This window comes from Macaca fascicularis, chromosome 15, assembly GCF_037993035.2.
Source record: "Macaca fascicularis isolate 582-1 chromosome 15, T2T-MFA8v1.1".
NCBI lineage: Eukaryota > Metazoa > Chordata > Mammalia > Primates > Cercopithecidae > Macaca > Macaca fascicularis.
Genome location: NC_088389.1, coordinates 116,590,525 through 116,604,142, shown reverse-complemented (window position 1 = coordinate 116,604,142; position 13,618 = coordinate 116,590,525). Strand labels below are relative to the sequence as shown.

At 45.4% G+C, this 13,618-nt stretch overlaps 1 protein-coding gene across 4 annotated transcripts in view; it reads left to right on the top strand.

Annotated features, from left to right (window-relative positions):
* Nucleotides 1-349: 349 nt before the first annotated feature.
* The window catches only part of GOLM1 (golgi membrane protein 1), a 75,130-nt gene continuing 61,861 nt past the window's right edge, over nt 350-13,618 (top strand). For 2 of the 4 annotated variants that reach the window (XM_074017755.1, XM_045373026.2), the window contains exon 1: nt 350-494. The gene's annotated coding sequence lies outside the window, so the exon portion shown is untranslated. Of the gene's footprint in view, nt 495-919; nt 1,082-13,618 lie in introns of those variants that run through there. The other 2 variants (XM_074017754.1, XM_045373025.2) reach the window with 1 other exon arrangement.

Here is a 13,618-nt window from a genome sequence, read left to right as displayed (position 1 = left end):
AAGAGACATGACTCTAGGAAAACCGTTCTCAATCTTGGCCGTATACTGTATTAGGATTATCTGGGAAGCTCAAAACAAACAAAAAATATCAAGTTCAGTTTGAACTCTGGAAGTGGGACCCTGGTATCTAAATGCTCTAAAAGCTCCCCCAAATAATTCTAATGGATGGCAGGTGCTGCTAGAGTTAAGAACCATTGCTTTAGAATTTTCTAGCACGGTTTCCTTGTAGGTCATTAGTTTTGTGGCATTCTCTCCAGGAGGTACGGCCTCACAGGGCTTCTCAAACATCAGTGCGCCTGAGCGTCACCTGAGGCGCTGTTTTAAATGCAGCTGCCCAGGCTAGGAGATCACACCCGAAGGCGTCCGGGAATCTTCACTTTTTCGGTTGCTAGTAGTGGAAGGGTCACAGACCAAACGCTAAGGCCTGAGCGGTGACAACCGAAGCGAGATGATGGTCAACAGGGAATACCTAGTGGGAGAAAAAAGACAATTTTGTGAGTATAAACCCCCTAAAAACCTGTTTTTCGTTCGCTTCCTTCTCTGGGCAGTTTTCACCCAGACGACTTTATAAAGAAGGTAACGTGAGTGTGGCGCTGGGTGTGGTTGGCTGTTCGGGAACATTCCCTTGGGGTGGAACGTGGGATGGGGTTCCCCCCAGGTACCCTTTCCCCACCGCCGCTTCCCCGCTCCGCGCCGCTGCTCAGGAGCCGTCTCCCGCGTCGGAAGGGGCGCTGGGGTGGTCCAGGGGAGGGGCGCACGCTGGCGTTCCTGCTCCTGCCGAGTGGGGGCCGCTGGCCGGGGCGCGCGCACCGTGGAGGCGGGAGTCCGCGCGGCCCCGGCAGCCCCGGCCTCGCCTCTCCGCGCTCGCGGCGCCGCCTCCTCCCTTCGAGCCGCCGGCGCTGCCCGGGGGCGGGGCCTCGCAGCTGCGGAGGCCGGGGACGCGGCGGCGCTGGACGCTGAGGCGCGGGGCGCACCGCGCGGAGCCGGCCGGAGCGCGAGGCCGGCAGCGGCGGGAGAGCGGCCCGGGTGGCCTCGTAGCGGAGCCCCGCATCGCCGAGTGGCGGCCGGAGCCGCGGAAAAGGTGAGTGGGCGGCGCGCAGCCCCAGGCCTCCCGAACCGGGGTCCCTCGCTTCCTCCCTCCTTTGCCCCGGCCCCGTGCCCCGCGCCCCGAGACCTCGCGTTGGTCCCCGGACCCTCGCTGCCGCTTGCGCCGGGGCTCCAGCCTTCGCTGGCTGCTCTCGGGGCTGGCGCCGCACCTTCCTGCACCGAGCAGCCCGTGGCCGCCCGGGCCCCTCGGCTCGCTCCCCAAGGCCGGGCGCGCGGCCCCCTGGCCCTGCGATGAGGGGCCTCGCGAGGATTCCCTGCCCTGCAGTCTCAGGCGATGCGGGGCCTTTCTTTTTGTTCTGAGCTTTGTCACGCGCGTCGGCATCCAAAGTCAAAAGCGTGCACCCCCAAAGTCGTACTAGTTCCAGTTCTGCGGCGTGATTTGCACGAGGCGCGGAGAGCTGGCCGAGCCGCGAGCCTCTCGGCTCCCGCCTCCTCTTCCTCCCCTCCAACCCCAGGCGCGCTTCGGCCGCCCTGGGGTCCATGTTGTCGCGGGGCCTCCTGGCTAGTGACCCCGGAGCTTGGCGCCGGGTCTTCCCGCCGCGCGGCCGGAGCGCGGCTGCAGCCGGTTCTCGCGGATGCTCGAGGTTTTCCCGCATACCTGTGTTTCCACCTTTGCCAGCGTGGAGGATCCACACAACTTTGCCGTGCTTTAAAGATCATATCCTGTTCAATATTTTTAATGACTTGCTTTTAAGAAGCAAAATGTGAATAACAATTTTGATGAATTTTTTAAGCAAAATTTAAGAATTATTATATTTGAAATATCGTGATGATGCTGGACAATTTCAGATGTCCCATAGCCAGATGTGCAAAACTAAACTTGTGTGACTTTCACGGTTTTGAGGTTTCCTTTGTCTGATTTGGGGTCCCTAGGCCCTACCTTATGCAAATTATTGAACATTTCTAGGACTGGATTAGTGAGATATGCAGTAACCTGATGAAGTGTTTAGCGGCGCTTGAGTGGCTTTGTTTAGCTCATGGCCATCAGGTTGGCTCAAATCTCAGTTTTAGTATTTCTGAATTTTGGTGGGCATGGGACAATCTCTTGTTAGTTTTTGTGGGTCTCCAAAGGCATCCTAGCTTCTTCCAGTTGTGCTATAAAAGATGAAGCTACGCTCATGCTATTGGAAAGAATACTTTTACTTTCTTTATAAATAGAAACTAGTAACTCGCTAAGACTTACTGTTTTTAGGCCACTCAATTCTTAAGGTGTCAGTGAACAAAAAGAAATTGAATTATTAGGATGTTTAAAGGAAAGAGGTTAGCTTTTAAGATATATTTTGTTCTCCTATGGAGAGGTTATCCAATTTTCACATTTTTTTTTTAAGTTGGTTTTACAGGAAAATGAAAGAAATGAGAGGAAAGGAGTGCTGAGGGTGGGGCCAGGAAATTGTGGTGACTTGGATATTAGGGGCCAAGGATACCATCTGCTTCCTAATTGCTGGTTTAGGTTCAGTTATTGATGGGAAATGAAAAGATTTTGCATTTACATTCCACCCGCTGCTGCTGTTGTTGAGGCCTGGGCAGAAACAACAGTTAGGACAGCAGACCATAGCAGGCCTGGGGCTACCTGGGTTTGTATATATGGCCACCCTCCCCAGAAGGAGGGAACTGCTACCCTTCTCCTGTGAAAGTGCTAGCTGGCTTTCTGCGTTGGAAGTACAGAGGGCAGAACCTGGGGAAAATGCATCTGTGTGAGCAGTAGGAAGGGTGGAGCATCACTTTAGGCAGGTGTGCTGAGAGGAGACAGATGTCAGTTGATGGGTACTGTTGCTGCAAGGGAACTTGAAGGCAGCGTGGTCCCTGAGGTCCAGCCCCATTTCTCAAAGGACCTGGGGTGGCCACTGGGGGCGGGAGAGCGGTGTTCCCTGCCTCTGGTTTAAATTCTGCAGCATTATTATTACTTGTTTTTTCTTAAAAGAAAAAAAAAATAAGTTGCCCAGTGAAAAAAGATACATTTCTTTTTCAATGGTCTAATGTGAGAAACAACATTCGTAATTGGGATTTTTTAAAAGCACTTCTGTTTTTGTAAAACAATTTTTAAAACATTTGTAAAAAAGTAGAAGGAACAGAAGGAATGGTCCTACTATGCTTTTGCTCTCACCTTAGAAAAGGGCGAATGATACTTCACTTCCTCCCCAAAAACTGTTCTTAAAGATCGTGGTGTTTTTCTGGACTTTTCAAGTTGTTGATGAAGAGATGTTAAAAGAGAGACTTGTCTCCAAACTTATGAAGTGTTTCTTAAATCTCGAGAGAGTCATTCCTTTCTTTCACACAGGTATTTCTCACACTTTCAGGGAAAAAAAAAAAAAAAAGTCCATGCCTTTTCAGATTTTTACATTTTGATCTTATTTTCCTTTAAAACCCTTAAGCGCTTTATTAATAGGACTTCCCCTTGCTAAGATTTTGAAGATTCGTGTCTGACAGAAAAAAGTACATATATGAATACTATATAATATGATTATAGTTGTTTATATTGTAATTTGCTATCGTTTCCCAACTTTTTTGATGTTTCTCAGTAATAAAAAAAGTTCTTAACACTCTCCTTTATGTGCATTTATTGCTTATTTATAAACAATGTATTTGCTGTTACAGTTATATTGTATCTCAAGGCCCAATATACACATAGGGCTGGATTTGTTGTTAATAACATTAGAGGTAGAAACCCTGTTTTAAATACTTTCTCTTAATTTTAAGTATTTTGGCCTGTGTCTTGTCAGATCTGATTACATCAGCATGGTTTCTACTTCATGAGGTAACTCATGCAAGGCTGGCTCAGTACAGAGCTTTGCTCAAGGTCTTTTGCTCTCCTGTGTTTGCATTTATTAGTAAAATAAACAGACCTCTGATTTGGTCAGTCTGGGGTGGGCCACAAAATTTGCATTTCTGACACATTCCAAGGTAATGCTGATGCTGCTAATGTGGGGACCACCCTTTAAGAACCATTGGACTACAGCAGGAGTTAGCAACCTGTTTCTGAAAAGGACCAGATACTATTTTAGGTGTTGCAGACCCTATGGTCCCTGTCACAACTTCTCAGCTCTGCTCTTATAGCCCAATAGCCACAGGCAATATGTAAATGAATGGGCATGGTTCTGTTCCAATAAAACTTTATGGATACTGAAGTTTTAATTTCATGTGATTTTTATGTTTCATGAGATATCCTTTTATTTCCAAACCAAAAAAAAAAAAAAACCAATCTGTTGAGCTATTATCATGTGGTGTGTACTTTATTGCCACTGTAATTTTTAATCCTAACAACAAAAGGTTTTACAGATTTAAAGTCTCATATCACTGCATCCTAGAACATGGGGACAGTAGTAAGCCTACTTCAATGGACTTTTACAAGGATTGAATAAGATACAGAGAGGCAGATTATACAGCTCACCAAAATTTGTGCAAATAATGAGCTAGGATTAAAACTCCCTTTGGCCTGACCCCCATCAGTGCTCTTTTCTTAAGCCATACTGCCTCAACAGTTCCGCTAAGGAAGCAGTCAAAATGACGGGTAGCTAAACTGACACCTAATACCACTTCATGGTGTCCAGATTCTCCAAGGAGCACTGAACCAGGAGTCACCTGCTGGGTCAGTCTCCATCCCTCTAACAGTAGGTCTGTGTGGGGGTTGGGGAACACTGCAAGTTTGAGCTGGTTCTCAGTTCTTCTTGGTTTTCAGCTCTGCTGGGCTCTTTTGGGTCTTCCCCATGCTCGCATAATCTTCCAGTCAGCCAGGAATATGTGGAGAATTTCTCAGCCCTGTGAAGCACTCTCTCATGAAATAGTAATATTTTAACTTTCTTCAACCATTGAAAATGTAAAAACTGGCCGGGCGCGGTGGCTCACGCCTGTAATCCCAGCACTTTGGGAGGCTGAGGTGGGCACATCACTTGAAGTCAGGAGTTCGAGACCAGCCTTGCCAACATGGTGAAACCCCATCTCTACTTAAAAAAAAAAAAAAAAAAGGAAAATACAAAAATTAGCTGGGCATGGTGGCATATGCCTATAATCCCAGCTATCTGGGAGGTTGAGGCATTCAAATCCCAGCTACCTGGGAGGTTAAGGCGTTTGAACCTAGGAGGGGAAGGTTACAGTAAGCTGAAATTGTGCCACTGCACTCCAGCCTGGGTGACAGAGCTTGCCCTCGTCTCAATTAAAAAAAAAAAAACTATTTTTAATTGTGGGCAGTGTACAAAAATAGATGCCTGGCAGGATCGGGCTCTTGGGCTGCAGTTTGTGACTTCTGAACTCAAGGGAAAACTGAGCTTCTACCAAGATGTATTATTTTTGTTTTTTGAGACAGTTTTGCTTTTGTTGCCCAGGCTGGAGTGCAATGGCACAATCTAAGCTCACCGAAACCTCGGCCTCCCAGGTTCAAGTGATTCTCCTGCCTCAGCCTCCCAACTAGCTGGGATTACAGGCATGCACCACCACGCCTGGCTAATTTTGTATTTTTAGTAGAGACAGGGTTTCTTCATGTTGGTCAGGCTTGTCTCGAACTCTCCACCTCGGGTGATCTGCCCGCCTTGGCCTCCCAAAGTGCTGGGATTACAGGTGTGAGCCACCATGCCTGGCCCAAGATGTATTCTTTTCTAAATATTTTTTTGTAGAGACAGGGTGTCCCTGCATAACATTGACCAATCTGGTCTCGAATTCCTGGGCTCAAGTGATCCTCATGCCTCAGCCTCCCCAAGTGCTGAATACAGACATGAGCCACCATACTGGCTCCAGGATATATTCTTGACGGTGGGTGGCCTTTCTTCAGAAAATTTCAAAACAGGAAGAATTTGGTTCTCTAGTTCATTTTCACTCATCTCCCTTGCTTTTTGGTGTTTCTACCACCTACCACTATACATTGATTTTAAAAGTTTTCGTCTTTAGACACTGTCAGCTTCTAGCATTGGAGAAAAGCTAGTGTTCATTTTGGGGAAGTGAGAGGAAGAGATTCTGTGTATTTCCTAGTAAGTTTTTAAAGCAATTTAAGTAGAACACAGTGACCTTGGTCATTTAATCCCAATGGGTTAGAGGCAGAGTTGACAAACTTTGTCTAAATGGTCAGATGGTAAATGTTTAATCCTCATGATACCCTATGGGCAGAGTTGGTCTGTGGGTAGGTCTCTGTCTCAGCTATTTCAGTTCTACTTTGTAGCCAGAAAGCAGCCATAGGCAGTATTTATGGCCGTGTACAGTACAACTTCAAAAAAAAAAACCAGGCCCGGATATGGCCTGTGGGCCATAGTTTGCTCACCCCTGGTTTAGACAGTCTTGGGACAGGGTGGAATATTTCCAAGCCATCAGAAAACTTGGTGACGGATTCTTTCCCGGACTCCAGGCTGCGCTGGGGTGTGCTCAGGTCTGTTTGCTCATTGCAGTGACTTCTGAACTTCCTGCTGAGCCGCTGGGCCATTCCTCTGAGAAGGAATAGAGGTGTGGCTCCACCAGTGTTTGGAGAAGCCCAGTTTCTGCACTGGTTGACGTTGGTCAAACATGTTAATCTGACCCGATCGCTCCTATATATTTGCTTTTCTGATTAAAAGTCCTATATGAAAATAAGGAAATGTTAAACATGATATTTAACTAGGAGGGTCAAGGGGCTCGTGTATTTGGCATGTTGTACATTTTCATATGCCTTTTGTTTCTTTTTTAAAAAGTGATTAGAAGTCTTTGTTAAATTACAAACATTTTGTCTTACAAGCAAATAATAATTTTAACCAATAGGTTGAAATTTTAACTTAATTAAGCCAGTAGGTAAGAATATGGAGTTTTTTCTTTTCTGATTTATTGAGTGATTTATTTTTATTTATTTATTTTTTTTGAGACAGAAATCTCACTGTGTCGCTCAGGCTGGAGTGCAGTGACGCGATCTCCGTCTCCTGGGTTCAAGCAATTCTCATGCCTTAGCCTCCCAAGTAGCTGGGATTACAGGTGTGTGCCACCACACCCAGATAATTTGGCGGGGGGCGGGGGGTTGTTTCCTTTTTTTGAGGCAGAGTCTTGCTCTGTCACCCTGGCTGGAGCGCAGTGGCACAATCTCGACTCACAGCAACTTTGCCTCCCAAGTTCAAGCGATTCTCCTGCGTCAGCCTCCAAGTAGCTGGGATTACAGGCACATACCACCATGCCTGGCTAATTGTATTTTTAGTAGAGACAGGGTTTTGATATGCTGGCCAGGCTGGCCTCAAATTCCTGACCTCAGGTGATCTGCCTGCCTTGGCCTCCCAAAGTTCTGGGATTATAGGCGTGAGCCACTGCACGCACCCAGCCTATCAAGTGATTTTTAATGCAAAAACACACCACTTGTTTTCATTTTGGGAAAGCCTGGTGCCTCACAGAGTTTAGGTGATTTAAGTTAATCATTTTCAGTATGTTGGAAGCTTATAATCAAGTATGAGACAAACATTCTGAAGCTTAAATGAAAATGAATATTAAATTAACTCTGCCTCTGAGTTCTGCCCTCAGCCTTCATCAATCTTGATCATTTCTCGCCAGTATCTGTCCCTCATCCTTCAGCAGCAAGGGTTTCTGCACTCCTGGAAGCCTGTGAGGAAGCACCTCGCAGGCCTGAAGGCTGATTGCGTTACCTCCCTTCCTCATGTCACTGCTTACCAGGGCAGCCCTGCTCCCATTGGGAGCCCAGGGCTCTCCTAAGAGTGCTATCTAGACAGCTGGCACGAGACAGTGCCAGCCAAGCACTGGGTGATAGTGAGGGGCTTCCAGGATTGTACAACTTCCAGGACCGTTTGAGGTTTGGCTTCCTCAAACCTTTTTCATAATATGGTCCTGGTCTGGGATGTCCACTGCTGGAGTGGCATCTGTAGGTCAGCCCCAGGTAATGGCAGGTACCGCTGTTTTAGTTGGTGGCAGAGTCAGGAGAAGGAAAGAGGAGGGCTGGTTGCTATAAAGTAGAATGGTTATGGAAGGAAAACATGCATCACTATTTCCTCAAAATGGAAAAAAGATTGAATCCAGAAATGATTTGTTATTCTACTTTCCATCCCTAATAATTGTCAACATTTGTTGAGCACTTACTATGTGCCAAATGTAGCTCTAAGCGCTTCTCACTTAACTCACTGAATCCTCGTAAAACCCTTGTGAGCAGGACAGTGAGGCACAGGCAGGTCCTGTGTCCCCTGAGTGGTAGAGCCAGGGTCAGACATGGCTGTGGGATTCCAGTCTGTGCTCTTAACTCCACCCTGAGCTGCCTGATGTGAATACAGCACCTGACTCATGGTAGCTGCTCAATAAATTTTTTATTGGCTGTCTAAGGGAAAGAGAATATTACATGATTATCTGTACACTTCCCTTGAAGTGAGAATGGAGTTTATTTTCTGCTTTCAAACTTATAATATACCCCACCCACTGACTTACATCTACTAGAATAACAAAAGGCCTTGCAATGGTCATATCTAAAAGTATTTTGTTAAGCCATGTGCGGCGGTGTGTGTGTATGGTCCCAGCTACTCGGAGACTGAGGTGTGAGGATTGCTTGGGTCCGGGAGTTTGAGGCTGCAGTGAGCCATGATCGTACCACTGCACTCCAGCCTGGGTGACAAAGCAAGACTCCATCTCTTAAAAAAAAAAAAAAAAAAAGTATATTATTAGAAAATTTGGTATAAATAGATAGTTGTTCAAAGCAGTAGGTGAAAATAGATTATTCAGTAAAGGTTGCTGGCAGAACTGGCTTGTCACTACAGGAAGAGAAAAGCTGCATTCTTTGTATTTCCTTACGTCTGCAGTATTTATATTTCCTTACTCTTTACATCAAAAAGGAATTTTAAATGGATGAACAATTTAAATGTAAATATGAAACTACATTGGAAAAAAATGTGGGTAAGTGTGTTTATAGACTTAGAGTAAGAAATGCCCTTCTAAATATAACAACAATCGAGAAGTAATAAAAGGTTGACAAGATTAGGTTATTTAAAACAACAACAGAGTGACTGGCGAGATGACCAAATAGGAACAGCTCTGGTCTGCAGCTCCCAGCGAGATCAACACAGAAGACAGGTGATTTCTGCATTTCCAACTGAGGTACCTGGCTCATCGCACTGGGACTGGTTAGACGGTGGGCGCAGCCCACGGAGGGTGAGCCGAAGCAGTGTGGAGCATCGCCTCATCTGGTAAGCACAAGGGTTTGGGGAACTCCTCCCCTAGCCAAGGGAAACTGTGAGGGACTGTGCCGTGAGGGACAGTGCACTCTGGCCCAGATACTATGCTTTTCCCACGATCTTCCCAACCCGAAGACCAGAAGATTCCCTCAGGTGCCTACACCACCAGGGCCCTGGATTTCAAGCACAAAAGTGGGCGGCCGTTTGGGCAAACACTGAGCTAGCTGCAGGAGTTTTTTTTTTTTTTCTCCATACCCCAGTGGCATCTGGAATGCCAGTGAGACAGAACCATCCCCTTACCTGGAAAGGGGCCTGAAGCCAGGGAGCCAAGTGGTCTAACTCATTGGATCCCACCCCCATGGAGCCCAGCAAGCTAAGATCCACTGGGTTGAAATTCTCACTGCCACCAAAGCAGTCTGAAGTTGCCCTGGGATGCTTGAGCTTGGTGCGGGGGGTGGGCATCTGCTGTTACTGAGCCTGGAGTAGGTTATTTTCTCCTCACAGTGTAAAGAAAGCTGCCAGTTCGAACTGGGTGGAGCCCACCACAGCTCAGCAAAGCCACTGTGGCCAGACTGCCTCTCTAGATTCCTCCTCTCTGGGCAAGGCATCTCTGAAAGAAAGGCAACAGCCCCAGTGTTATAGATAAAACTCCCATCTCCCTGGGGCAGAGCACCTGGGGGAAGGGGTAGCTGTGGGCACAGCTTCAGCAGACTTAAATGTTCCCGCCTGCCACCTCTGAAGAGAGCAGCAGATCTCCCAGCACAGTGCTCGAGGTCTGCTAAGGGACAGACTGCCTCTTCAGGTGGGTCTCTGACCCCTGTGCCTCCTGACTGGGAGACACCTCCTAGCAGGCGTTGACAGCTCACCTCATACAGAAGAGCTCCAGCTGTCATCTAGTGGGTGCCCCTCTGCGACAAAGCTTCCAGAGGAAGGAACAGGCAGCAATCTTTGCTGTTCTGTTGTCTCCGCTGGTGATACCCAGGCAAATAGGGTCTGGAGTGGACCCCCAGCAAACTCCAGCAGACCTGCAGCAGAGGGGCCTGACTGTTGGAAGAAAAACTAACAGAAAGGAAAAGCATCGACAAAAAGGACGTCCACACAGAAACCCCATCCGAAGGTCACCAGTATCAAAGACCAAAGGTAGATACATCCATGAAGATTTGGAAAAACCTGCACAAAAAGGTGGAAAATTCCAAAAACCAGAATGCCTCTTCTCCTCCAAAGGATCACGGCTCCTCACCAGCAAGGGAGCAAAACTGGATAACGAATGAGTTCGATGAACTGACAGAAGCAGGCTTCAGAAGGTGGGTAATAACAAACTCCTCTGAGCTAAACGGGCATGTTCTAACCCAATGCAAAGAAGCTAAGAACTTTGAAAAAAGTTTAGAGGAATTGCTAACTGGAATAACCAGTTTAGAGAAGAACACAAATGACCTGATGGAACTGAAAAACACAGCACGAGAACTTTGTGAAGCATACGCAAGTATCAATAGCCAAATCGATCAAGTGGAAGAAACGATATCAGAGATTGAAGATCAACTTAATGAAATAAAGCGTGAAGACAAGATTAGAGAAAAAAGAATGAAAAGGAATGAACAAAGCCGCCAACAAATATGGGACTGTGTGAAAAGACCAAACCTACATTTGACTGGTGTACCTGAAAGTGACGTGGAGAATAGAATCAAGTTGGAAAACACTCTTCAGGATATTATCCAGGAGAAATTCCTCTACCTAGCAAGACAGGCCAACATTCAAATTCAGGAAGTACAGAGAACACCACAAAGATACTCCTCGAGAAGAGCAATCTGAAGACACATAATTGTCAGATTCACCAAGGTTGAAATGAAGGAAAAAATGTTAAAAGCAGCCAGAGAAAAAGGTCAGGTTACCCACAAAGGGAAGCCCATCAGACTAACAGCACATCTCTCTGCAGAAACCCTACAAACCAGAAGAGAGTGGGGGCCAATATTCAACATTCTTAAAGAAAGAATTTTCAACCCAGAATTTCAGTGCAGCCAAACTAAGTTTCATAAGCGAAGGAGAAGTAAAATCCTTTACAGACAAGCAAATGCTGAGAGATTTTGTCACTACCAGGCCTGCCTTACAAGAGCTCCCAGAGGAAGCACTAAATATGGAAAGGAAAAACCAGTACTAGCCACTGCAAAAGCATACCAAATTGTAAAGACCATCAACACTATGAAGACACTGCATCAACTAATGGACAAAATAACTGGCTAGCATCATAATGACAGGATCAAATTCACACATAACAATATTAACCTTAAATGGAAATGGGCTAAATGCCCCAATTAAAAGACTGACAGATTGGATAAAGAGTCAAGACCCATCGGTATGCTGTATTCAGGAGACCCATCTCACATGCAGAGACACACATAGGCTCAAAATAAAGGGTTGGAAGAATATTTACCAAGCAAACGGAAAGCAAAATAAAAAAAGCCAGGGGTTGCAATCCTAGTCTCTGAAAAAACAGACTTTAAACAAAGATTAAAAAAAAAAAAAAGGGCATTACATAATGGTAAAAGGATCAGTGCAACAAGAAGAGCTAGCACCCAATACAGGAGCACCCAGATTCATAAAGCAAGTTTTTTGGTTTTTTTTTTGGTCTTTTGAGATGGAGTCTCACTCTGTCACCCAGGCTGGAGTGCAGTGGCATGATCTCAGCTCACTGCAAGCTCCGCCTCCTGGGTTCACACCATTCTCCTGCCTCAGCCTCCAGAGTAGCTGGGACTACAGGTGCCTGCCACCACGCCTGGCTAATTTTTTGTGTTTTTAGCAGAGATGGGGTTTCACCATGTTAGACAGGATGGTCTCTATCTCCTGACCTCGTGATCTGCCTGCCTCGGCCTCCCAAAGTGCTGGGATTATAGGCGTGAGCCACTGCACCCAGCCCCATTAAGCAAGTTCTTAGAGACCTACAGAGAGAGAGACTTAGACTTTTGCACAATAATAGTGGGGGAATTTAACTCCCCACTGTCAATATTAGATCAATGAGACAGAAAATTAACAAGGATATTCAGGACTTGAACTTAGCTCTGGACCAAGCGTACCTAATAGACATCTACAAAACTCTCCACCCCAAATCAACAGAGTATACATTCTTCTCAGCACCACATCTTATTCTAAAATTGACTACATAATTGGAAGTAAAACAATCCCCAGCAAATGCAAAAGAATGGAAATCATAGCAAACAGTCTCGCAGACCACAGTGCAATCAAATTAGAACTCAGGATTAAGAAACTCACTCAAAACCACACAACTACATGGAAACTGAACAACCTGCTCCTGAATGACTAATGGGTAAATAACGAAATGAAGGCAGAAATAAGTTCTTTGAAACCAGTGAGAACAAAGGCACAACGTACTAGAATCTTGGGGACACAGTGAAAGCAGTGTTTAGAGGGAAATTTGCAGCACTAAATGCCCACAGGAGAAAGTGGGAAAGATCTAAAATTGACACCCTAACATCCCAATTAAAAGAACTAGAGAAGCAAGAACAAACAAATTCAAAAGTTAGCAGAAAACAAGAAATAACTAAGAGCAGAACTGAAGGAGATAGAGACACGAAAAACCCTTCAAAAAAAAAAAAAAAAAAAAAAAAAAAAAAAAAAAAAAAACTGAATCCGGGAGCTGGCTTTTTGAAAAGATTAACAAAATAGATAGACTGCTAGCCAAACTAATGAAGAAAAAAGAGAAGACTGAAATAGACACTATAAAAAATGACAAAGGGGAGATCACCACTGATCCCACAGAAATACAAACTAAAATCAGAGAATACTGTAAACACCCCTATGCAAATAAACTAGAAAATCTAGAAGAAATGGATAAATTCCTGGACACATCCACCCTCCCAAGACTAAACCAGGAAGAAGTCAAATCCCTGAATAGACCAATATCAAGTTCTGAAATTGAGGCAATAATTAATAGCCTACCAACCAAAAAAAACCCAGGACCAGACACAATCAGAGCTGAATTCTACCAGAGATACAAAGAGGAGCTACCGTTCCTTCTGAAACTATTCCAAACAATAGAAAAAGAAGGACTCTTCCCTAACTCATTTTATGAGGCCAGCATCATCCTGATACCAAAACCTGGCCTAGACACAAAAAAAGAAAATTTTAGACCAATATCCCTGATGAACATCGATGCAGAAATGATAAAATACTGGCAAACTGAATCCAGCAGCACATCAAAAAGCTTATCCACCACAATCAAATCAGCTTCATCCCTGGGATACAAGACTGGTTGAACATATGCAAATCAATAAACATAATCCATCACATAAACAGAACCAATGACAAAACCACATGGTTCTCTCAGTAGATGCAGAAAAGGCCTTTGATAAAATTCCACACCCCTTCATGCTAAAAACTCTGAATAAACTAGG